This window comes from Leucopleurus acutus (genome assembly GCF_964270905.1).
Source record: "Leucopleurus acutus genome assembly, contig: HAP1_SCAFFOLD_127, whole genome shotgun sequence".
In the NCBI taxonomy this organism is placed as follows: domain Eukaryota; kingdom Metazoa; phylum Chordata; class Mammalia; order Artiodactyla; family Delphinidae; genus Leucopleurus; species Leucopleurus acutus.
This window is the reverse complement of record NW_028139172.1, coordinates 772,161-797,325: the sequence shown is the minus strand read 5'-3', so window position 1 is coordinate 797,325 and position 25,165 is coordinate 772,161. Positions and strand designations below refer to the sequence as shown.

The 25,165-nt window shown below is 44.0% G+C and overlaps 1 long non-coding RNA gene across 1 annotated transcript in view; it reads right to left on the bottom strand.

Annotated features, from left to right (window-relative positions):
* LOC309978918 overlaps positions 1–25,165 on the bottom strand; it is a 319,465-nt gene that overhangs the window by 71,301 nt on the left and 222,999 nt on the right. The window contains exon 2 of the long non-coding RNA XR_014327156.1: positions 12,380–12,461. This is a non-coding gene — a long non-coding RNA (uncharacterized lncRNA). The remainder of the gene's footprint in view (positions 1–12,379; positions 12,462–25,165) is intronic.

Below are 25,165 nucleotides of genomic sequence, written 5' to 3'. Positions count from 1 at the left end.
AGGGAATCAAGTGTGTGCAGAGCGGCACAAACACAGCAGTGAAAATGAGCTAAACCCCATTATAGAAATAAATTTTAAAAACAAAACACAGAAACAATGAAAGAGAGAAAAATTCTTACAAAATTCGCTCAGGGGCTGTGATGCAACCTGGATTGACCACATATAAACCCACAGCTGGATAAGACATAAGGCTGGACACTTGGGGCTGAGAGGATTGGTGAGCTTTGGTGAGCAACTGCCAAAAGTTTAATGCAATACTTCATGCTACTCATTCCAAGGGTCCCAACACTCCAGGTTGAAGGGAATCTTCCTACAGCTAAACCATGCTTGGGAAACCCAGCGACTGGTATACCATATGATCGGGAAAGGTTTCTAAAACGCACCTCATTTTTCCTCTCCTGGGGCTCCGGATCGATATTCCAGCTGCTTTACTAAAATATCCCCACATGGACAGTCAATGCTTTTAAGTTCTGGTATCGAACAGTCTGCAGTTAGTGTGGAGGATGAATGGGAATAGGGGGAACCAGTGAGAAACTAGCTGTAGCGGTTTCAATGGGCACATGTCACTCTAATTTCATATCAGTAAGAAGAATAAACCAAAGGCACAGCAAGGTGCCCCAGAAGAACAATAGGGCCTGAAGGAATCCTGTGGTTATGAGGCAAGATCACAAAAATAAGAGCTGAAAAATGGAGTTAAGGGCCACTGCAATTCAAAACCTGCAGAGTTATGAAGGCCAACTATTTTCAAAAAATATATTGAGGTAAGGCTATGAAGAGGCATTGAAAGCAAGGCAGAATTGCAGTAAACCGATTTCAGGAGGTAGACTGGAATTGCATTTAAAGCATAGGAAAAGAGGCAGAACGTCCACAATGATGCAATTGGCCAAAAAGGGCGTATGCATTTTTTCCTGAATATATTCAGGAAAAAAGGCAAACGCACTTTTTGGCGAACCAAGCAAGCTTGCAAAGGAAATCTGCACTGCAATGAAGTCTCACTTCCCCTGGTCAAAAGGGCCATCTGAAAAAAGTGTAAAATCCAGAAAGGCAGGACAGGCCATGGAGAACTGGGAGCCTTGTTATGCTGATGGGCGGGATGTAAATTGCCAAGAGCCACTCGGGTTAAGTGTATGGTGTTTCCTGAAACATCTAAAAAACAAAGCAACGGAGCCTAGGTCACGTCCACTTATGGTCCTATAGCTTAGGGAAATTAAAATCAAAAAGACACAGCCACCCCAAAGTTTGGGACGGCTCTGTTTACAAGAACCTCATTTACGGTACAAGTTCAATATCGCAGAAAGTGAAAAATGGATAAAGAAGTTGTGGTACTTACGTACAATGCAATATCACTCAGCAATGAAATCTATGTCATCAGGCCCGTAACAGCATAATGAGTGGATTCAGGTATGATGATTCTAACTGAAATAAGTCACACAGAAAAAGAAACATCATAAGATATCACTAATACACGGAATGTAAACTTGGCTACACAGGAACTGGATTACAAAACAGAACAGGGTCTCAAATTTAGAAAACCAACTAATGCTTGCTTAAGGGGAAAGGTGAGTTGGGGTGCTGCATAAAACCAGAGATTGAAATGAGCACAGATAAAGTTCCTTAAGCCAAATATGGAATAGACAAGAGCTACTCCTTGCTCAACGAAATGGACTCAACACCCCATATTAAACGCCTAAGAATGTACCTGACTAGTAAGTAACTTAAAACCTATGGATTGCTATGTCTCTGAAAGATAATCAAGAGTGTGTACAGGGGCATAAACGCAGCAGTGATAGGATTGGAGAGGTTCGGTGAGCAAATGAAGACCCTTTGAAGTCATATTGCATGGTACCCATTCCACAGGTCTCAACTCTACAGGTTTAAGGGATTCTTCCTTCAGCTAAAACATGCACGTGGAACCCAGAGTATGTTCAACCGTGTGATCGGGAGACGTGTTCCAATAAGTCTCAGTTCTCGTTCCCTGGTACTCGGGTGCAACATTCCAGACGCTTTTCTAACACTCTCCCGACTTGGAAAGTCAGTGCCTTTAACCTCCTGTTTGGCCCATTTGCAATTTCTGCGGAAGATGAACAGGAATAGGGAGAACCAATGAGAGACTAGCTGGAGGTGTCTGGACCGGCAAATTTAACTCTCATTTCCCACCAGGAAGAGGAATTAACCAAAGGCTCAGCATGACGTGCCGGAACCAGATTAGGGCCTGAAGCAATCCTGCGGTGTTGCGGCCAGCTCACAAGAAAGCGAGTTGAAGAAAGGAGCTCAGGGGCACTGTAATTCACAAACCTGCAGAGTTATAAATGACAGCTATCGTCCAAAAATATACTGAAGTAAGGCTGCCAAGAGGACCTGAAAGCGGGGCAGAATTGCAGGAAACCGATTTCAGGAGGTAGACTGGAATTGCATTTAAAGCATAGGAAAAGAGGCAGAACGTCCACAATGATGCACTTGGCCAAAAAGGGCGTATGCGTTTTTTCCTGAATATATTCAGGAAAAAACGCATACGCCCTTTTTGGCCAACCAAGCAAGCTTGCAAAGGAAATCTGCACTACAATGAAGTCTCACTTCCCCCCGGTCAAAAGGGCCATCTGAAAAAAGTGTAAAATCCAGAAAGGCAGGACAGGCCATGGAGAACTGGGAGCCTTGTTATGCTGATGGGCGGTATGTTAATTGCCAACAGCCACTTGGGAGAAGTGTATGGTGTTTCCTTAAACATCTAAAAAACAAAGCAACAGAGCCTAGGGCACTTCCACTTATGGTCCTATAGCTTAGGGAAATTAAAATGAAAAAGACACAGCCACCCCAATGTTTGGGACGGCTCTGTTTACAAGAACCTCGTTTACGGTACAAGTTCAATAGCGCAGAAAGTGAAATATGGATAAAGAAGTTGTGGTACTTACGTACAATGCAATATCACTCAGCAATGAAATCTATGTCATCAGGCCCGTAGCAGTATAATGAATGGATTCAGGTATGATGATTCTAACTGAAATAAGTCACACAGAAAAAGAAACATCATAAGATATCACTAATACACGGAATGTAAACTTGGCTACACAGGAACTGGATTACAAATCAGAACAGGGTCTCAAATTTACAAAACCAACTTATGCTTGCTTAAGCGAAAAGGTGAGTTGGGGTGCTGCATCAAACCAGAGATTGAAATGAGCACAGATAAAGTTCATTAAGCCAAATATGGAATAGACAAGAGCTACTCCTTGCTCAACGAAATGGACTCAACACCCCATATTAAACGCCTAAGAATGTACCTGACTAGTAAGTATCTTAAAACCTATGGATTGCTATGTCTCTGAAAGAAAATCAAGCGTGTGTACAGGGGCATAAACGCAGCAGTGATAGGATTGGAGAGGTTCGGTGAGCAAATGAAGACCCTTTGAATTCATATTGCATGGTACCCATTCCACGGGTCTCAACTCTCCTGGTTTAAGGGATTCTTCCTTCAGCTAAAACATGCACGTGGAACCCAGAGTATGATCAACCATGGGATCGGGAGACGTGTTCCAATATGCCTCAGTTCTCGTCCCCTGGTACTCGGGTGCAACATTCCAGACGCTTTACTAACACTCTCCCGACTTGGAGAGTCAGTGCCTTTAACCTCTTGTTTGGCCCAGTTTGTAATTTCTGCGGAAGATGAACAGGAATAGGGAGAGCCAAAGAGAGACTAGCTGGAGGAGTCTAGACGGGCAAATTTAACTCTCATTTCCCACCAGGAAGAGGAATTAACCAAAGGCTCAGCGTGCCGTGCCGGAACCAGATTAGGGCCTGAAGCAATCCTGCGGTGTTGCGGCCAGCTCACAAGAAAGCGAGTTGAAGAAAGGAGCTCAGGGGCAGTGTAATTCACAAACCTGCAGAGTTATAAATGACAGCTATCGTCCAAAAATATACTGAAGTAAGGCTGCCAAGAGGACTTGAAAGCGGGGCAGAATTGCAGGAAACCGATTTCAGGAGGTAGACTGGAATTGCATTTAAAGCATAGGAAAAGAGGCAGAACGTCCACAATGATGCACTTGGCCAAAAAGGGCGTATGCGTTTTTTCCTGAATATATTCAGGAAAAAACGCATACGCCCTTTTTGGCCAACCAAGCAAGCTTGCAAAGGAAATCTGCACTACAATGAAGTCTCACTTCCCCCCTGTCAAAAGGGCCATCTGAAAAAAGTGTAAAATCCAGAAAGGCAGGACAGGCCATGGAGAACTGGGAGCCTTGTTATGCTGATGGGCGGGATGTAAATTGCCAAGAGCCACTCGGAAGAAGTGTATGGTGCCTCCTGAAACATCTAAAAAACATAGCAGCGGAGCCTAGGGCACTTCCACTTACGGTCCTATAGCTTAGTGAAATTAAAATCAAAAAGACACAGCCACCCCAATGTTTGGGACGGCTCTGTTTATAAGAACCTCGTTTACGGTACAAGTTCAATAGCGCAGAAAGTGAAATATGGATAAAGAAGTTGTGGTACTTACGTACAATGCAATATCACTCAGCAATGAAATCTATGTCATCAGGCCCGTAGCAGCATAATGAATGGATTCAGGTATGATGATTCTAACTGAAATAAGTCACACAGAAAAAGAAACATCATAAGATGTCACTAATACACGGAATGTAAACTTGGCTACACAGGAACTGGATTACAAATCAGAACAGGGTCTCAAATTTAGAAAACCAACTTATGCTTGCTTAAGCGAAAAGGTGAGTTGGGGTGCTGCATCAAACCAGAGATTGAAATGAGCACAGATAAAGTTCCTTAAGCCAAATATGGAATAGACAAGAGCTACTCCTTGCTCAACGAAATGGACTCAACAGCCCATATTAAACGCCTAAGAATGTACCTGACTAGTAAGTATCTTAAAACCTATGGATTGCTATGTCTCTGAAAGAAAATCAAGCGTGTGTACAGGGGCATAAACGCCGCAGTGATAGCATTAGAGAGGTTCGGTGAGCAAATGAAGACCCTTTGAAGTCATATTGCATGGTACCCATTCCACGGGTCTCAACTCTCCAGGTTTAAGCGATTCTTCCTTCAGCTAAAACATGCATGTGGAACCCAGAGTATGAGCAACCGTGTGATCGGGAGACGTGTTCCAATATGTCTCAGTTCTCGACCCTGGTACTCGGGTGCAACATTCCAGATGCTTTACTAACACTCTCCCGACTTGGAAAGTCAGTGCCTTTAACCTCCTGTTTGGCCCATTTGCAATTTCTGCGGAAGATGAACAGGAATAGGGAGAGCCAAAGAGAGACTAGCTGGAGGTGTCTGGACGGGCAAATTTAACTCTCATTTCCCACCAGGAAGAGGAGTTAACCAAAGGCTCAGCGTGCCGTGCCGGAACCAGATTAGGGCCTGAAGCAATCCTGCGGTGTTGTGGTCAGCTCACAAGAAAGCGAGTTGAAGAAAGGAGCTCAGGGGCACTGTAATTCACAAACCTGCAGAGTTATAAATGACAGCTATCGTCCAAAAATATACTGAAGTAAGGCTGCCAAGAGGACTTGAAAGCGGGGCAGAATTGCAGGAAACCGATTTCAGGAGGTAGACTGGAATTGCATTTAAAGCATAGGAAAAGAGGCAGAACGTCCACAATGATGCACTTGGCCAAAAAGGGCGTATGCGTTTTTTCCTGACTATATTCAGGAAAAAACGCATACACCCTTTTTGGCCAACCAAGCAAGCTTGCAAAGGAAATCTGTACTACAATGAAGTCTCACTTCCCCCCGGTCAAAAGGGCCATCTGAAAAAAGTATAAATCCAGAAAGGCAGGACAGGCCATGGAGAACTGGGAGCCTTGTTATGCTGATGGGCGGGATGTAAATTGCCAACAGCCACTCAGGAGAAGTGTATGGTGTTTCCTGAAACATCTAAAAAACAAAGCAACAGAGCGTAGGGCACTTCCACTTATGGTCCTATAGCTTAGGGAAATTAAAATCAAAAAGACACAGCCACCCCAAAGTTTCGGACGACTCTGTTTACAAGAACCTCGTTTACGGGACAAGTTCAATATCGCAGAAAGCGAAAAATGGATAAAGAAGTTGTGGTACTTACGTACAATGCAATATCACTCAGCAATGAAATCTATGTCATCAGGCCCGTAGCAGCATAATGAGTGGATTCAGGTATGATGATTCTAACTGAAATAAGTCACACAGAAAAAGAAACATCATAAGATATCACTAATACACGGAATGTAAACTTGGCTACACAGGAACTGGATTACAAAACAGAACAGGGTCTCCAATTTAGAAAACCAACTTATGCTTGCTTAAGCGGAAAGGTGAGTTGGGGTGCTGCATCAAACCAGAGACTGAAATGAGCACAGATAAAGTTTCTTAAGCCAAATATGGAATAGACAAGAACTACTCCTTGCTCAACGAAATGGAATCAACATCCCATATTAAACGCCTAAGAATGTACCTGACTAGTAAGTATCTTAAAACCTATGGATTGCTATGTCTCTGAAAGAAAATCAAGCGTGTGTACAGGGGCATAAACGCAGCAGTGATAGCATAGGAGAGGTTCGGTGAGCAAATGAAGACCCTTTGAAGTCATATTGCATGGTACCCATTCCACGGGTCTCAACTCTCCAGGTTTAAGCGATTCTTCCTTCAGCTAAAACATGCATGTGGAACCCAGAGTATGAGCAACCGTGTGATCGGGAGACGTGTTCCAATATGTCTCAGTTCTCGACCCTGGTACTCGGGTGCAACATTCCAGATGCTTTACTAACACTCTCCCGACTTGGAAAGTCAGTGCCTTTAACCTCCTGTTTGGCCCATTTGCAATTTCTGCGGAAGATGAACAGGAATAGGGAGAGCCAAAGAGAGACTAGCTGGAGGTGTCTGGACGGGCAAATTTAACTCTCATTTCCCACCAGGAAGAGGAGTTAACCAAAGGCTCAGCGTGCCGTGCCGGAACCAGATTAGGGCCTGAAGCAATCCTGCGGTGTTGTGGTCAGCTCACAAGAAAGCGAGTTGAAGAAAGGAGCTCAGGGGCACTGTAATTCACAAACCTGCAGAGTTATAAATGACAGCTATCGTCCAAAAATATACTGAAGTAAGGCTGCCAAGAGGACTTGAAAGCGGGGCAGAATTGCAGGAAACCGATTTCAGGAGGTAGACTGGAATTGCATTTAAAGCATAGGAAAAGAGGCAGAACGTCCACAATGATGCACTTGGCCAAAAAGGGCGTATGCGTTTTTTCCTGACTATATTCAGGAAAAAACGCATACACCCTTTTTGGCCAACCAAGCAAGCTTGCAAAGGAAATCTGAACTACAATGAAGTCTCACTTCCCCCCGGTCAAAAGGGCCATCTGAAAAAAGTATAAATCCAGAAAGGCAGGACAGGCCATGGAGAACTGGGAGCCTTGTTATGCTGATGCGCGGGATGTAAATTGCCAACAGCCACTCGGGAGAAGTGTATGGTGTTTCCTGAAACATCTAAAAAACAAAGCAACAGAGCGTAGGGCACTTCCACTTATGGTCCTATATCTTAGGGAAATTAAAATCAAAAAGACACAGCCACCCCAAAGTTTCGGACGACTCTGTTTACAAGAACCTCGTTTACGGGACAAGTTCAATATCGCAGAAAGCGAAAAATGGATAAAGAAGTTGTGGTACTTACGTACAATGCAATATCACTCAGCAATGAAATCTATGTCATCAGGCCCGTAGCAGCATAATGAGTGGATTCAGGTATGATGATTCTAACTGAAATAAGTCACACAGAAAAAGAAACATCATAAGATATCACTAATACACGGAATGTAAACTTGGCTACACAGGAACTGGATTACAAAACACAACAGGGTCTCAAATTTAGAAAACCAACTTATGCTTGCTTAAGGGGAAAGGTGAGTTGGGGTGCTCCATAGAACCAGCGATTGAAATGAGCACAGATAAAGTTCCTTAAGCCAAATATGGAATAGACAAGAGCTACTCCTTGCTCAACGAAATGGACTCAACACCCCATATTAAACGCCTAAGAATGTCCCTGACTGGTAACTATCTTAAAACTTATGGATTGCTATGTCTCCGAAAGAGAATCCAGCTTGTGGACAGGGGCATAAATGCAGCAGTCATAGGATTGGAGAGGTTTGGTGAGCAAATGAAGACCCTTTGAAGTCATATTGCCGGGTACCCATTCCACGGGTCTCAACTCTCCGGGTTTAAGGGATTCTTCCTTCAGCTAAAACATGTATGTGGAACCCAGAGTATGATCAACCGTGTGATCGGGAGACGTGTTCCAATATGTCTCAGTTCTCGTCCCCTGGTACGCGGGTGCAACATTCCACACGCTTTACTAACACTCTCCCGACTTGGAGAGTCAGTGCCTTTAACCTCCTGTTTGGCCCAGTTTGCAATTTCTGCGGAAGATGAACAGGAATAGGGAGAACCAATGAGAGACTAGGTGGAGGTGTGTGGACGGGCAAATTTAACTCTCATTTTCCACCAGGAATAGGAATTAACCAAAGGCTCAGAGTGCCGTGCTGGAACCAGATTAGGGCCTGAAGCAATCCTGCGGTGTTGCGGCCAGCTCACAAGAAAGCGAGTTGAAGAAAGGAGCTCAGGGGCACTGTAATTCACAAACCTTCAGAGTTATAAATGACAGCTATCGTCCAAAAATATACTGAAGTAAGGGTGCCAAGAGGACTTGAAGGCGGGGCAGAATTGCAGGAAACCGATTTCAGGAGGTAGACTGGAATTACATTTAAAGCATAAGAAAGGAGGCAGAACGTGGACAATGATGCACTTGGCCAAAAAGGGCGTATGCGATTTTTCCTGAATATATTCAGGAAAAAACGCATACGCCCTTTTTGGCCAACCAAGCAAGCTTGCAAAGGAAATCTGCACTACAATGAAGTCTCACTTCCCCCCTGTCAAAAGGGCCATCTGAAAAAAGTGTAAAATCCAGAAAGGCAGGACAGGCCATGGAGAACTGGGAGCCTTGTTATGCTGATGGGCGGGATGTAAATTGCCAACAGCCACTCGGGAGAGGTGTATGGTGTTTCCTGAAACATCTAAAAAACAAAGCAACAGAGCCTAGGGCACTTCCACTTATGGTCCTATAGCTTAGGGAAATTAAAATCAAAAAGACACAGCCACCCCAAAGTTTGGGATGGCTCTGTTTACAAGAACGTCATTTACGTTACAAGTACAATATCGCAGAAAGTGAAAAATGGATAAAGAAGTTGTGGTACTTACGTACAATGCAATATCACTCAGCAATGAAATCTATGTCATCAGGCCCATAGCAGCATAATGAGTGGATTCAGGTATGATGATTCTAAATGAAATAAGTCACACAGAAAAAGAAACATCATAAGATATCACTAATACACGGAATGTAAACTTGGCTACACAGGAACTGGATTACAAAACAGAACAGGGTCTCAAATTTAGAAAACCACCTTATGCTTGCTTAAGGGGAAAGGTGAGTTGGGGTGCTGCATAAAACCAGAGATTGAAATGAGCACAGATAAAGTTCCTTAAGCCAAATATGGAATAGACAAGAACTACTCCTTGCTCAACGAAATGGACTCAACACCCCATATTAAACGCCTAAGAATGTACCTGACTAGTAAGTATCTTAAAACCTATGGATTGCTATGTCTCTGAAAGAAAATCAAGCGTGTGTACAGGGGCATAAACGCAGCAGTGATAGGATTGGAGAGGTTCGGTGAGCAAATGAAGACCCTTTGATGTCATATTGCATGGTACCCATTCCACGGGTCTCAACTCTCCAGGTTTAAGGGATTCTTCCTTCAGCTAAAACATGCACGTGGAACCCAGAGTATGATCAACCGTGTGATCGGGAGACGTGTTCCAATATGTCTCAGTTCTCGTCCCCTGGTACTCGGGTGCAACATTCCAGACACTTTACTAACACTCTCCCGACTTGGAGAGTCAGTGCCTTTAACCTCCTGTTTGGCCCATTTGCAATTTCTGAAGAAGATGAACAGGAATAGGGAGAACCAAAGAGAGACTAGCTGGAGGTGTCTGGACGGGCAAATTTAACTCTCATTTCCCACCAGGAAGAGGAATTAACCAAAGGCTCAGCGTGCCGTGCCGGAACCAGATTAGGGCCTGAAGCAATCCTGCGGTGTTGTGGCCAGCTCACAAGAAAGCGAGTTGAAGAAAGGAGCTCAGGGGCACTGTAATTCACAAACCTGCAGAGTTATAAATGACAGCTATCGTCCAAAAATATACTGAAGTAAGGCTGCCAAGAGGACTTGAAAGCGGGGCAGAATTGCAGGAAACCGATTTCAGGAGGTAGACTGGAATTGCATTTAAAGCATAGGAAAAGAGGCAGAACGTCCACAATGATGCACTTGGCCAAAAAGGGCGTATGCGTTTTTTCCTGAATATATTCAGGAAAAAACGCATACGCCCTTTTTGGCCAACCAAGCAAGCTTGCAAAGGAAATCTGTACTACAATGAAGTCTCACTTCCCCCCGGTCAAAAGGGCCATCTGAAAAAAGTATAAATCCAGAAAGGCAGGACAGGCCATGGAGAACTGGGAGCCTTGTTATGCTGATGGGCGGGATGTAAATTGCCAAAAGCCACTCCGGAGAAGTGTATGGTGTTTCCTGAAACATCTAAAAAACAAAGCAACAGAACCTAGGGCACTTCCACTTCTGGTCCTATAGCTTAGGAAAAAAAATCAAAAAGACACAGCCACCCCAAAGTTCGGGACGGCCCTGTTTACAAGAAACCCGTGTATGGTACAAGTTCAATATCGCAGAAAGCAAAAAATAGATAAAGAAGTTGTGGTACTTAAGTACAATGCAGTATCAATCAGCAATGAAATCTATGTCTTCAGGCCAATAGCAGCATAAAGAGTGGATTCAGGTATCATGATTCTAACTGAAATAAGTCACACAGAAAAAGAAACATCATAAGACATCACTAATACACGGAATGTAAACTTGGCTACACAGGAACTGGATTACAAAACAGAACAGGGTCTCAAAATTAGAAAACCAACTTATGCTTGCTTAAGGGGAAAGGTGAGTTGGGGTGCTGCTTAAAACCAGAGATTGAAATGAGCACAGATAAAGTTCCTTAAGCCAAATATGGAATAGACAAGAACTACACCTTGCTCAACGAAATGGACTCAACACCCCATATTAAACGCCTAAGAATGTACCTGACTAGTAAGTATCTTAAAAGCTATGGATTGCTATGTGTCTGAAAGAAAATCAAGCGTGTGTACAGGGGCATAAACGCAGCAGTGATAGCATTGGAGAGGTTCGGTGAGCAAATGAAGACCCTTTGAAGTCATATTGCATGGTACCCATTCCACGGGTCTCAACTCTCCAGGTTTAAGGGATTCTTCCTTCAGCTAAAACATGCACGTGGAACCCATAGTATGACCAACCGTGTAATCGGGAGACGTGTTCCAATATGTCTCAGTTCTCGTCCCCTGGTACTCGGGTGCAACATTCCAGACGCTTTACTAACACTGTCCCGACTTGGAGAGTCAGTGCCTTTAACCTCCTGTTTGGCCCAGTTTGCAATTTCTGCGGAAGATGAACAGGAATAGGGAGAACCAATGAGAGACTAGCTGGAGGTGTCTGGACGGGCAAATTTAACTCTCATTTCCCACCAGGAAGAGGAATTAACCAAAGGCTCAACGTGCCGTGCCGGAACCAGATTAGGGTCTGAAGCAATCCTGCGGTGTTGCGGCCAGCTCACAAGAAAGCGAGTTGAAGAAAGGAGCTCAGGGGCACTGTAATTCACAAACCTGCAGAGTTATAAATGACAGCTATCGTCCAAAAATATACTGAAGTAAGGCTGCCAAGAGGACTTGAAAGCGGGGCAGAATTGCAGGAAACCGATTTCAGGAGGTAGACTGGAATTGCATTTAAAGCGTAGGAAAAGAGGCAGAACGTCCACAATGATGCACTCGGCCAAAAAGGGCGTATGCGTTTTTTCCTGAATATATTCAGGAAAAAACGCATACGCCCTTTTTGGCCAACAAAGCAAGCTTGCAAAGGAAATCTGCACTACAATGAAGTCTCACTTCCCCCCGGTCAAAAGGGCCATCTGAAAAAAGTATAAAATCTAGAAAGGCAGGACAGGCCATGGAGAACTGGGAGCCTTGTTATGCTGATGGGCGGGATGTAAATTGCCAACAGCCACTCGGGAGAGGTGTATGGTGTTTCCTGAAACATCTAAAAAACAAAGCAACAGAGCCTAGGGCACTTCCACTTATGGTCCTATAGCTTAGGGAAATTAAAATCAAAAAGACAGAGCCACCCCAAAGTTTGGGACGGCTCTGTTTACAAGAAACTCGTTTATGGTACAAGTTCAATATCGCAGAAAGTGAAAAATGGATAAAGAAGTTGTGATACTTACGTACAATGCAATATCACTCAGCAATGAAATCTATGTCATCAGGCCCTTAGCAGCATAATGAGTGGATTTAGGTATGATGATTCTAACTGAAATAAGTCACACAGAAAAAGAAACATCATAAGATATCACTAATACACGGGATGTAAACTTGGCTACACAGGAACTGGATTACAAAACAGAACAGGGTCTCAAATTTAGAAAACCAACTTATGCTTGCTTAAGGGGAAAGGTGAGTTGGGGTGCTGCATAAAACCAGAGATTGAAATGAGCACAGATAAAGTTCCTTAAGCCAAATATGGAATAGACAAGAACTACTCCTTGCTCAAGGAAATGGACTCAACACCCCATATTAAACGCCTAAGAATGTACCTGACTAGTAAGTATCTTAAAACCTATGGATTGCTATGTCTCTGAAAGAAAATCAAGCATGTGTACAGGGGCATAAACACAGCAGTGATAGGATTGGAGAGGTTTGGTGAGCAAATGAAGACCCTTTGAAGTCATATTGCATGGTACCCTTTCCACGGGTCTCAACTCTCCAGGTTTAAGGGATTCTTCCTTCAGCTAAAACATGCATGTGGAACCCAGAGTATGATCAACCGTGTGATCGGGAGACGTGTTCCAATATGTCTCAGTTCTCGACCCCGGTACTCTGGTGCAACATTCCAGACGCTTTACTAACACTCTCCTGACTTGGAAAGTCAGTGCCTTTAACCTCCTGTTTGGCCCATTTGCAATTTCTGCAGAAGATGAACAGGAATAGGGAGAACCAATGAGAGACTAGCTGGAGGTGTCTGGACGGGCAAATTTAACTCTCATTTCCCACCAGGAAGAGGAGTTAACCAAAGGCTCAGCGTGCCGTGCCGGAACCAGATTAGGGCCTGAAGCAATCCTGCGGTGTTGCGGCCAGCTCACAAGAAAGCGAGTTGAAGAAAGGAGCTCAGGGGCAGTGTAATTCACAAACCTGCAGAGTTATAAATGACAGCTATCGTCCAAAAATATACTGAAGTAAGGCTGCCAAGAGGACTTGAAAGCGGGGCAGAATTGCAGGAAACCGATTTCAGGAGGTAGACTGGAATTGCATTTAAAGCATAGGAAAAGAGGCAGAACGTCCACAATGATGCACTTGGCCAAAAAGGGCGTATGCGTTTTTTCCTGAATCAGGAAAAAACGCATACGCCCTTTTTGGCCAACCAAGCAAGCTTGCAAAGGAAATCTGCACTAAAATGAAGTCTCACTTCCCCCCCGGTCAAAAGGGTCATCTGAAAAAAGTGTAAAATCCAGAAAGGCAGGACAGGCCATGGAGAACTGGGAGCCTTGTTATGCTGATGGGCGGGATGTAAATTGCCAACAGCCACTTGGGAGAAGTGTATGGTGTTTCCTTAAACATCTAAAAAACAAAGCAACAGAGCCTAGGGCACTTCCACTTATGGTCCTATAGCTTAGGGAAATTCAAATCAAAAAGACACAGCCACCCCAAGTTTGGGACGGCTCTGTTTACAAGAACCTCCTTTACGGTAAAAGTTCAATAGCGCAGAAAGTGAAATATGGATAAAGAAGTTGTGGTACTTACGTACAATGCAATATCACTCAGCAATGAAATCTATGTCATCAGGCCCGTAGCAGCATAATGAGTGGATTCAGGTATGATGATTCTAACTGAAATAAGTCACACAGAAAAAGAAACATCATAAGATATCACTAATACACGGAATGTAAACTTGGCTACACAGGAACTGGATTACAAAACAGAACAGGGTCTCAAATTTAGAAAACCAACTTATGCTTGCTTAAGCGAAAAGGTGAGTTGGGGTGCTGCATCAAACCAGAGATTGAAATGAGCACAGATAAAGTTCCTTAAGCCAAATATGGAATAGACAAGAGCTACTCCTTGCTCAACGAAATGGACTCAATACCCAATATTAAACGCCTAAGAATGTACCTGACTAGTAAGTATCTTAAAACCTATGGATTGCTATGTCTCTGAAAGAAAATCAAGCGTGTGTACAGGGGCATAAACGCAGCAGTGATAGGATTGGAGAGGTTTGGTGAGCAAATGAAGATCCTTTGAAGTCATATTGCATGGTACCCATTCCACGGGTCTCAACTCTCCTGGTTTAAGGGATTCTTCCTTCAGCTAAAATATGCACGTGGAACCCAGAGTATGATCAACCGTGTGATCGGGAGACGTGTTCCAATATGTCTCAGTTCTCGTCCCCTGGTACTCGGGTGCAACATTCCAGACGCTTTACTAACACTCTCCCGACTTGGAGAGTCAGTACCTTTAACCTCCTGTTTGGCCCATTTGCAAATTCTGAGGAAGATGAACAGGAATAGGGAGAACCAAAGAGAGACTAGCTGGAGGAGTCTAGACGGGCAAATTTAACTCTCATTTCCCACCAGGAAGAGGAATTAACCAAAGGCTCAGCGTGCCGTGCCGGAACCAGATTAGGGCCTGAAGCAATCCTGCGGTGTTGCGGCCAGCTCACAAGAAAGCGAGTTGAAGAAAGGATCTCAGGGGCAGTGTAATTCACAAACCTGCAGAGTTATAAATGACAGCTATCGTCCAAAAATATACTGAAGTAAGGCTGCCAAGAGGACTTGAAAGCGGGGCAGAATTGCAGGAAACCGATTTCAGGAGGTAGACTGGAATTGCATTTAAAGCATAGGAAAAGAGGCAGAACGTCCACAATGATGCACTTGGCCAAAAAGGGCGTATGCGTTTTTTCCTGAATATATTCAGGAAAAAACGCATACGCCCTTTTTGGTCAACCAAGCAAGCTTGCAAAGGAAATCTGCACTACAATGAAGGCTCACTTCCCCCGGTCAAAAGGGCCACCTGAAAAAAGTGTAAAATCCAGACAGGCAGGACAGGCCATGGAGAACTGGGAGCCTTGTTATGCTGATGGGCGGTATGTAAATTGCCAACAGCCACTTGGGAGAAGTGTATGGTGTGTCCTTAAACATCTAAAAAACAAAGCAACAGAGCCTAGGGCACTTCCACTTATGGTCCTATAGCTTAGGGAAATTAAAATCAAAAAGACACAGCCACCCAAAAGTTTGGGACGGCTCTGTTTACAAGAACCTCGTTTACTGTACAAGTTCAATATCGCAGAAAGTGAAATATGGATAAAGAAGTTGTGGTACTTACGTACAATGCAATATCACTCAGCAATGAAATCTATGTCATCAGGCCCGTAGCAGCATAATGAGTGGATTCAGGTATGATGATTCTAACTGAAATAAGTCACACAGAAAAAGAAACATCATAAGATATCACCAATACACAAAATGTAAACTTGGCTACACAGGAACTGGATTACAAAACAGAACAGGGTCTCAAATTTAGAAAACCAACTTATGCTTGCTTAAGCGAAAAGGTGAGTTGGGGTGCTGTATCAAACCAGAGATTGAAATGAGCACAGATAACGTTCCTTAAGCCAAATATGGAATAGACAAGAGCTACTCCTTGCTCAACGAAATGGACTCAACACCTCATATTAAATGCCTAAGAATGTAACTGACTAGTAAGTATCTTAAAACCTATGGATTGCTATGTCTCTGAAAGAAAATCAAGCGTGTGTACAGGGACATAAACGCAGCAGTGATAGGATTGGAGAGGTTTGGTGAGCAAATGAAGACCCTTTGAAGTCATATTGCATGGTACCCATTCCACGGGTCTCAACTCTCCAGGTTTAAGGGATTCTTCCTTCAGTTAAAACATGCACGTGGAACCCAGAGTATGATCAACCGTGTGATCGGGAGACGTGTTCCAATATGTCTCAGTTCTCGTCCCCTGGTACTCGGCTGCAACATTCCAGACGCTTTACTAACACTCTCGCGACTTGGAGAGTCAGTGCCTTTAACCTCCTGTTTGGCCCAGTTTGCAATTTCTGCGGAAGATGAACAGGAGTACGGAGAGCCAAAGAGAGACTAGCTGGAGGTGTCTGGACGGGCAAATTTAACTCTCATTTCCCACCAGGAAGAGGAATTAACCAAAGGCTCAGCGTGCCGTGCCGGAACCAGATTAGGGCCTGAAGCAATCCTGCGGTGTAGCGGCCAGCTCACAAGAAAGCGAGTTGAAGAAAGGAGCTCAGGGGCACTGTAATTCACAAACCTGCAGAGTTATAAATGACAGCTATCGTCCAAAAATATACTGAAGTAAGGCTGCCAAGAGGACTTGAAAGCGGGGCAGAATTGCAGGAAACCGATTTCAGGAGGTAGACTGGAATTGCATTTAAAGCATAGGAAAAGAGGCAGAACGTCCACAATGATGCACTTGGCCAAAAAGGGCGTATGCGTTTTTTCCTGAATATATTCAGGAAAAAACGCATACGCCCTTTTTGGCCAACCAAGCAAGCTTGCAAAGGAAATCTGCACTACAATGAAGTCTCACTTCCCCCGGTCAAAAGGGCCATCTGAAAAAAGTGTAAAATCCAGAAAGGCAGGACAGGCCATGGAGAACTGGGAGCCTTGTTATGCTGATGGGCGGGACGTAAATTGCCAACAGCCACTCGGGAGAGGTGTATGGTGTTTCCTGAAACATCTAAAAAACAAGCAACAGAGCCTAAGGCACTTCCACTTATGGTGCTGTAGCTTAGGGAAAGTAAAATCAAAAAGACACAGCCACCCCAAAGTTTCGGACGACTCTGTCTACAAGAACCTCGTTTACGGGACAAGTTCAATATCGCAGAAAGCGAAAAATGGATAAAGAAGTTGTGGTACTTACGTACAATGCAATATCACTCAGCAATGAAATCTATGTCATCAGGCCCGTAGCAGCATAATGAGTGGATTCAGGTATGATGATTCTAACTGAAATAAGTCACACAGAAAAAGAAACATCATAAGATATCACTAATACACGGAATGTAAACTTGGCTACACAGGAACTGGATTACAAAACAGAACAGGGTCTCAAATTTAGAAAACCAACTTATGCTTGCTTAAATGGAAAGGTGAGTTGGGGTGCTGCATCAAACCAGAGACTGAAATGAGCACAGATAAAGTTTCTTAAGCCAAATATGGAATAGACAAGAACTACTCCTTGCTCAACGAAATGGAATCAACATCCCATATTAAACGCCTAAGAATGTACCTGACTAGTAAGTATCTTAAAACCTATGGATTGCTATGTCTCTGAAAGAAAATCAAGCGTGTGTACAGGGGCATAAACGCAGCAGTGATAGCATAGGAGAGGTTCGGTGAGCAAATGAAGACCCTTTGAAGTCATATTGCATGGTACCCATTCCACGGGTCTCAACTCTCCAGGTTTAAGCGATTCTTCCTTCAGCTAAAACATGCATGTGGAACCCAGAGTATGAGCAACCGTGTGATCGGGAGACGTGTTCCAATATGTCTCAGTTCTCGACCCTGGTACTCGGGTGCAACATTCCAGATGCTTTACTAACACTCTCCCGACTTGGAAAGTCAGTGCCTTTAACCTCCTGTTTGGCCCATTTGCAATTTCTGCGGAAGATGAACAGGAATAGGGAGAGCCAAAGAGAGACTAGCTGGAGGTGTCTGGACGGGCAAATTTAACTCTCATTTCCCACCAGGAAGAGGAGTTAACCAAAGGCTCAGCGTGCCGTGCCGGAACCAGATTAGGGCCTGAAGCAATCCTGCGGTGTTGTGGTCAGCTAACAAGAAAGCGAGTTGAAGAAAGGAGCTCAGGGGCACTGTAATTCACAAACCTGCAGAGTTATAAATGACAGCTATCGTCCAAAAATATACTGAAGTAAGGCTGCCAAGAGGACTTGAAAGCGGGGCAGAATTGCAGGAAACCGATTTCAGGAGGTAGACTGGAATTGCATTTAAAGCATAGGAAAAGAGGCAGAACGTCCACAATGATGCACTTGGCCAAAAAGGGCGTATGCGTTTTTTCCTGACTATATTCAGGAAAAAACGCATACACCCTTTTTGGCCAACCAAGCAAGCTTGCAAAGGAAATCTGTGATACAATGAAGTCTCACTTCCCCCCGGTCAAAAGGGCCATCTGAAAAAAGTATAAATCCAGAAAGGCAGGACAGGCCATGGAGAACTGGGAGCCTTGTTATGCTGATGCGCGGGATGTAAACTGCCAACAGCCACTCGGGAGAAGTGTATGGTGTTTCCTGAAACATCTAAAAAACAAAGCAACAGAGCGTAGGGCACTTCCACTTATGGTCCTATATCTTAGGGAAATTAAAATCAAAAAGACACAGCCACCCCAAAGTTTGGGACGACTCTGTTTACAAGAACCTCGTTTACGGGACAAGTTCAATATCGCAGAAAGCGAAAAATGGATAAAGAAGTTGTGGTACTTACGTACAATGCAATATCACTCAGCAATGAAATCTATGTCATCAGGCCCGTAGCAGCATAATGAGTGGATTCAGGTATGATGATTCTAACTGAAATAAGTCACACAGAAAAAGAAACATCATAAGATATCACTAATACACGGAATGTAAACTTGGCTACACAGGAACTGGATTACAAAACACAACAGGGTCTCAAATTTAGAAAACCAACTTATGCTTGCTTAAGGGGAAAGGTGAGTTGGGGTGCTCCATAGAACCAGCGATTGAAATGAGCACAGATAAAGTTCCTTAAGCCAAATATGGAATAGACAAGAGCTACTCCTTGCTCAACGAAATGGACTCAACACCCCATATTAAACGCCTAAGAATGTCCCTGACTGGTAAGTATCTTAAAACTTATGGATTGCTATGTCTCCGAAAGAGAATCCAGCTTGTGGACAGGGGCATAAATGCAGCAGTCATAGGATTGGAGAGGTTTGGTGAGCAAATGAAGACCCTTTGAAGTCATATTGCCGGGTACCCATTCCACGGGTCTCAACTCTCCAGGTTTAAGGGATTCTTCCTTCAGCTAAAACATGTATGTGAAACCCAGAGTATGATCAACCGTGTGATCCGGAGACGTGTTCCAATATGTCTCAGTTCTCGTCCCCTGGTACGCGGGTGCAACATTCCAGACGCTTTACTAACACTCTCCCGACTTGGAGAGTCAGTGCCTTTAACCTCCTGTTTGGCCCAGTTTGCAATTTCTGCGGAAGATGAACAGGAATAGGGAGAACCAATGAGAGACTAGGTGGAGGTGTGTGGACGGGCAAATTTAACTCTCATTTTCCACCAGGAATAGGAATTAACCAAAGGCTCAGAGTGCCGTGCTGGAACCAGATTAGGGCCTGAAGCAATCCTGCGGTGTTGCGGCCAGCTCACAAGAAAGCGAGTTGAAGAAAGGAGCTCAGGGGCACTGTAATTCACAAACCTTCAGAGTTATAAATGACAGCTATCGTCCAAAAATATACTGAAGTAAGGGTGCCAAGAGGACTTGAAGGCGGAGCAGAATTGCAGGAAACTGATTTCAGGAGGTAGACTGGAATTACATTTAAAGCATAGGAAAGGAGGCAGAACGTGGACAATGATGCACTTGGCCAAAAAGGGCGTATGCGATTTTTCCTGAATATATTCAGGAAAAAACGCATACGCCCTTTTTGGCCAACCAAGCAAGCTTGCAAAGGAAATCTGCACTACAATGAAGTCTCACTTCCCCCCTGTCAAAAGGGCCATCTGAAAAAAGTGTAAAATCCAGCAAGGCAGGACAGGCCATGGAGAACTGGGAGCCTTGTTATGCTGATGGGCGGGATGTAAACTGCCAAGAGCCACTCGGGAGAGGTGTATGGTGTTTCCTGAAACATCTAAAAAACAAAGCAACAGAGCCTAGGGCACTTCCACTTATGGTCCTATAGCTTAGGGAAATTAAAATCAAAAAGACACAGCCACCCCAAAGTTTGGGACGGCTCTGTTTACAAGAACGTCATTTACGTTACAAGTACAATACCGCAGAAAGTGAAAAATGGATAAAGAAGTTGTGGTACTTACGTACAATGCAATATCACTCAGCAATGAAATCTATGTCATCAGGCCCATAGCAGCATAATGAGTGGATTCAGGTATGATGATTCTAAATGAAATAAGTCACACAGAAAAAGAAACATCATAAGATATCACTAATACACGGAATGTAAACTTGGCTACACAGGAACTGGATTACAAAACAGAACAGGGTCTCAAAGTTAGAAAACCAACTTATGCTTGCTTAAGGGGAAAGGTGAGTTGGGGTGCTGCATAAAACCAGAGATTGAAATGAGCACAGATAAAGTTCCTTAAGCCAAATATGGAATAGACAAGAACTACTCCTTGCTCAACGAAATGGACTCAACACCCCATATTAAACGCCTAAGAATGTACCTGACTAGTAAGTATCTTAAAACCTATGGATTGCTATGTCTCTGAAAGAAAATCAAGCGTGTGTACAGGGGCATAAACGCAGCAGTGATAGGATTGGAGAGGTTCGGTGAGCAAATGAAGACCCTTTGATGTCATATTGCATGGTACCCATTCCACGGGTCTCAACTCTCCAGGTTTAAGGGATTCTTCCTTCAGCTAAAACATGCACGTGGAACCCAGAGTATGATCAACCATGTGATCGGGAGACGTGTTCCAATATGTCTCAGTTCTCGTCCCCTGGTACTCGGGTGCAACATTCCAGACGCTTTACTAACACTCTCCCGACTTGGAGAGTCAGTGCCTTTAACCTCCTGTTTGGCCCATTTGCAATTTCTGCGGAAGATGAACAGGAATAGGGAGAACCAAAGAGAGACTAGCTGGAGGTGTCTGGACGGGCAAATTTAACTCTCATTTCCCACCAGGAAGAGGAATTAACCAAAGGCTCAGCGTGCCGTGCCGGAACCAGATTAGGGCCTGAAGCAATCCTGCGGTGTTGTGGCCAGCTCACAAGAAAGCGAGTTGAAGAAAGGAGCTCAGGGGCACTGTAATTCACAAACCTGCAGAGTTATAAATGACAGCTATCGTCCAAAAATATACTGAAGTAAGGCTGCCAAGAGGACTTGAAAGCGGGGCAGAATTGCAGGAAACCGATTTCAGGAGGTAGACTGGAATTGCATTTAAAGCATAGGAAAAGAGGCAGAACGTCCACAATGATGCACTTGGCCAAAAAGGGCGTATGCGTTTTTTCCTGACTATATTCAGGAAAAAACGCATACGCCCTTTTTGGCCAACCAAGCAAGCTTGCAAAGGAAATCTGTACTACAATGAAGTCTCACTTCCCCCCGGTCAAAAGGGCCATCTGAAAAAAGTATAAATCCAGAAAGGCAGGACAGGCCATGGAGAACTGGGAGCCTTGTTATGCTGATGGGCAGGATGTAAATTGCCAAAAGCCACTCCGGAGAAGTGTATGGTGTTTCCTGAAACATCTAAAAAACAAAGCAACAGAACCTAGGGCACTTCCACTTCTGGTCCTATAGCTTAGGAAAAAAAATCAAAAAGACACAGCCACCCCAAAGTTCGGGACGGCCCTGTTTACAACAAACCCGTGTATGGTACAAGTTCAATATCGCAGAAAGCAAAAAATAGATAAAGAAGTTGTGGTACTTAAGTACAATGCAGTATCAATCAGCAATGAAATCTATGTCTTCAGGCCAATAGCAGCATAAAGAGTGGATTCAGGTATCATGATTCTAACTGAAATAAGTCACACAGAAAAAGAAACATCATAAGATATCACTAATACACGGAATGTAAACTTGGCTACACAGGAACTGGATTACAAAACAGAACAGGGTCTCAAAATTAGAAAACCAACTTATGCTTGCTTAAGGGGAAAGGTGAGTTGGGGTGCTGCTTAAAACCAGAGATTGAAATGAGCACAGATAAAGTTCCTTAAGCCAAATATGGAATAGACAAGAACTACACCTTGCTCAACGAAATGGACTCAACACCCCATATTAAACGCCTAAGAATGTACCTGACTAGTAAGTATCTTAAAAGCTATGGATTGCTATGTGTCTGAAAGAAAATCAAGCGTGTGTACAGGGGCATAAACGCAGCAGTGATAGCATAGGAGAGGTTCGGTGAGCAAATGAAGACCCTTTGAAGTCATATTGCATGGTACCCATTCCACGGGTCTCAACTCTCCAGGTTTAAGGGATTCTGCCTTCAGCTAAAACATGCACGTGGAACCCATAGTATGACCAACCGTGTAATCGGGAGACGTGTTCCAATATGTCTCAGTTCTCGTCCCCTGGTACTCGGGTGCAACATTCCAGACGCTTTACTAACACTGTCCCGACTTGGAGAGTCAGTGCCTTTAACCTCCTGTTTGGCCCAGTTTGCAATTTCTGCGGAAGATGAACAGGAATAGGGAGAACCAATGAGAGACTAGCTGGAGGTGTCTGGACGGGCAAATTTAACTCTCATTTCCCACCAGGAAGAGGAATTAACCAAAGGCTCAACGTGCCGTGCCGGAACCAGATTAGGGTCTGAAGCAATCCTGCGGTGTTGCGGCCAGCTCACAAGAAAGCGAGTTGAAGAAAGGAGCTCAGGGGCACTGTAATTCACAAACCTGCAGAGTTATAAATGACAGCTATCGTCCAAAAATATACTGAAGTAAGGCTGCCAAGAGGACTTGAAAGCGGGGCAGAATTGCAGGAAACCGATTTCAGGAGGTAGACTGGAATTGCATTTAAAGCATAGGAAAAGAGGCAGAACGTCCACAATGATGCACTCGGCCAAAAAGGGCGTATGCGTTTTTTCCTGAATATATTCAGGAAAAAACGCATACGCCCTTTTTGGCCAACAAAGCAAGCTTGCAAAGGAAATCTGCACTACAATGAAGTCTCACTTCCCCCCGGTCAAAAGGGCCATCTGAAAAAAGTATAAAATCTAGAAAGGCAGGACAGGCCATGGAGAACTGGGAGCCTTGTTATGCTGATGGGCGGGATGTAAATTGCCAACAGCCACTCGGGAGAGGTGTATGGTGTTTCCTGAAACATCTAAAAAACAAAGCAACAGAGCCTAGGGCACTTCCACTTATGGTCCTATAGCTTAGGGAAATTAAAATCAAAAAGACAGAGCCACCCCAAAGTTTGGGACGGCTCTGTTTACAAGAAACTCGTTTATGGTACAAGTTCAATATCGCAGAAAGTGAAAAATGGATAAAGAAGTTGTGATACTTACGTACAATGCAATATCACTCAGCAATGAAATCTATGTCATCAGGCCCGTAGCAGCATAATGAGTGGATTTAGGTATGATGATTCTAACTGAAATAAGTCACACAGAAAAAGAAACATCATAAGATATCACTAATACACGGGATGTAAACTTGGCTACACAGGAACTGGATTACAAAACAGAACAGGGTCTCAAATTTAGAAAACCAACTTATGCTTGCTTAAGGGAAAAGGTGAGTTGGGGTGCTGCATAAAACCAGAGATTGAAATGAGCACAGATAATGTTCCTTAAGCCAAATATGGAATAGACAAGAACTACTCCTTGCTCAAGGAAATGGACTCAACACCCCATATTAAACGCCTAAGAATGTACCTGACTAGTAAGTATTTTAAAACCTATGGATTGCTATGTCTCTGAAAGAAAATCAAGCATGTGTACAGGGGCATAAACACAGCAGTGATAGGATTGGAGAGGTTTGGTGAGCAAATGAAGACCCTTTGAAGTCATATTGCATGGTACCCTTTCCACGGGTCTCAACTCTCCAGGTTTAAGGGATTCTTCCTTCAGCTAAAACATGCATGTGGAACCCAGAGTATGATCAACCGTGTGATCGGGAGACGTGTTCCAATATGTCTCAGTTCTCGACCCCGGTACTCTGGTGCAACATTCCAGACGCTTTACTAACACTCTCCTGACTTGGAAAGTCAGTGCCTTTAACCTCCTGTTTGGCCCATTTGCAATTTCTGCAGAAGATGAACAGGAATAGGGAGAACCAATGAGAGACTAGCTGGAGGTGTCTGGACGGGCAAATTTAACTCTCATTTCCCACCAGGAAGAGGAGTTAACCAAAGGCTCAGCGTGCCGTGCCGGAACCAGATTAGGGCCTGAAGCAATCCTGCGGTGTTGCGGCCAGCTCACAAGAAAGCGAGTTGAAGAAAGGAGCTCAGGGGCAGTGTAATTCACAAACCTGCAGAGTTATAAATGACAGCTATCGTCCAAAAATATACTGAAGTAAGGCTGCCAAGAGGACTTGAAAGCGGGGCAGAATTGCAGGAAACCGATTTCAGGAGGTAGACTGGAATTGCATTTAAAGCATAGGAAAAGAGGCAGAACGTCCACAATGATGCACTTGGCCAAAAAGGGCGTATGCGTTTTTTCCTGAATCAGGAAAAAACGCATACGCCCTTTTTGGCCAACCAAGCAAGCTTGCAAAGGAAATCTGCACTAAAATGAAGTCTCACTTCCCCCCCGGTCAAAAGGGTCATCTGAAAAAAGTGTAAAATCCAGAAAGGCAGGACAGGCCATGGAGAACTGGGAGCCTTGTTATGCTGATGGGCGGGATGTAAATTGCCAACAGCCACTTGGGAGAAGTGTATGGTGTTTCCTTAAACATCTAAAAAACAAAGCAACAGAGCCTAGGGCACTTCCACTTATGGTCCTATAGCTTAGGGAAATTCAAATCAAAAAGACACAGCCACCCCAAGTTTGGGACGGCTCTGTTTACAAGAACCTCCTTTACGGTAAAAGTTCAATAGCGCAGAAAGTGAAATATGGATAAAGAAGTTGTGGTACTTACGTACAATGCAATATCACTCAGCAATGAAATCTATGTCATCAGGCCCGTAGCAGCATAATGAGTGGATTCAGGTATGATGATTCTAACTGAAATAAGTCACACAGAAAAAGAAACATCATAAGATATCACTAATACACGGAATGTAAACTTGGCTACACAGGAACTGGATTA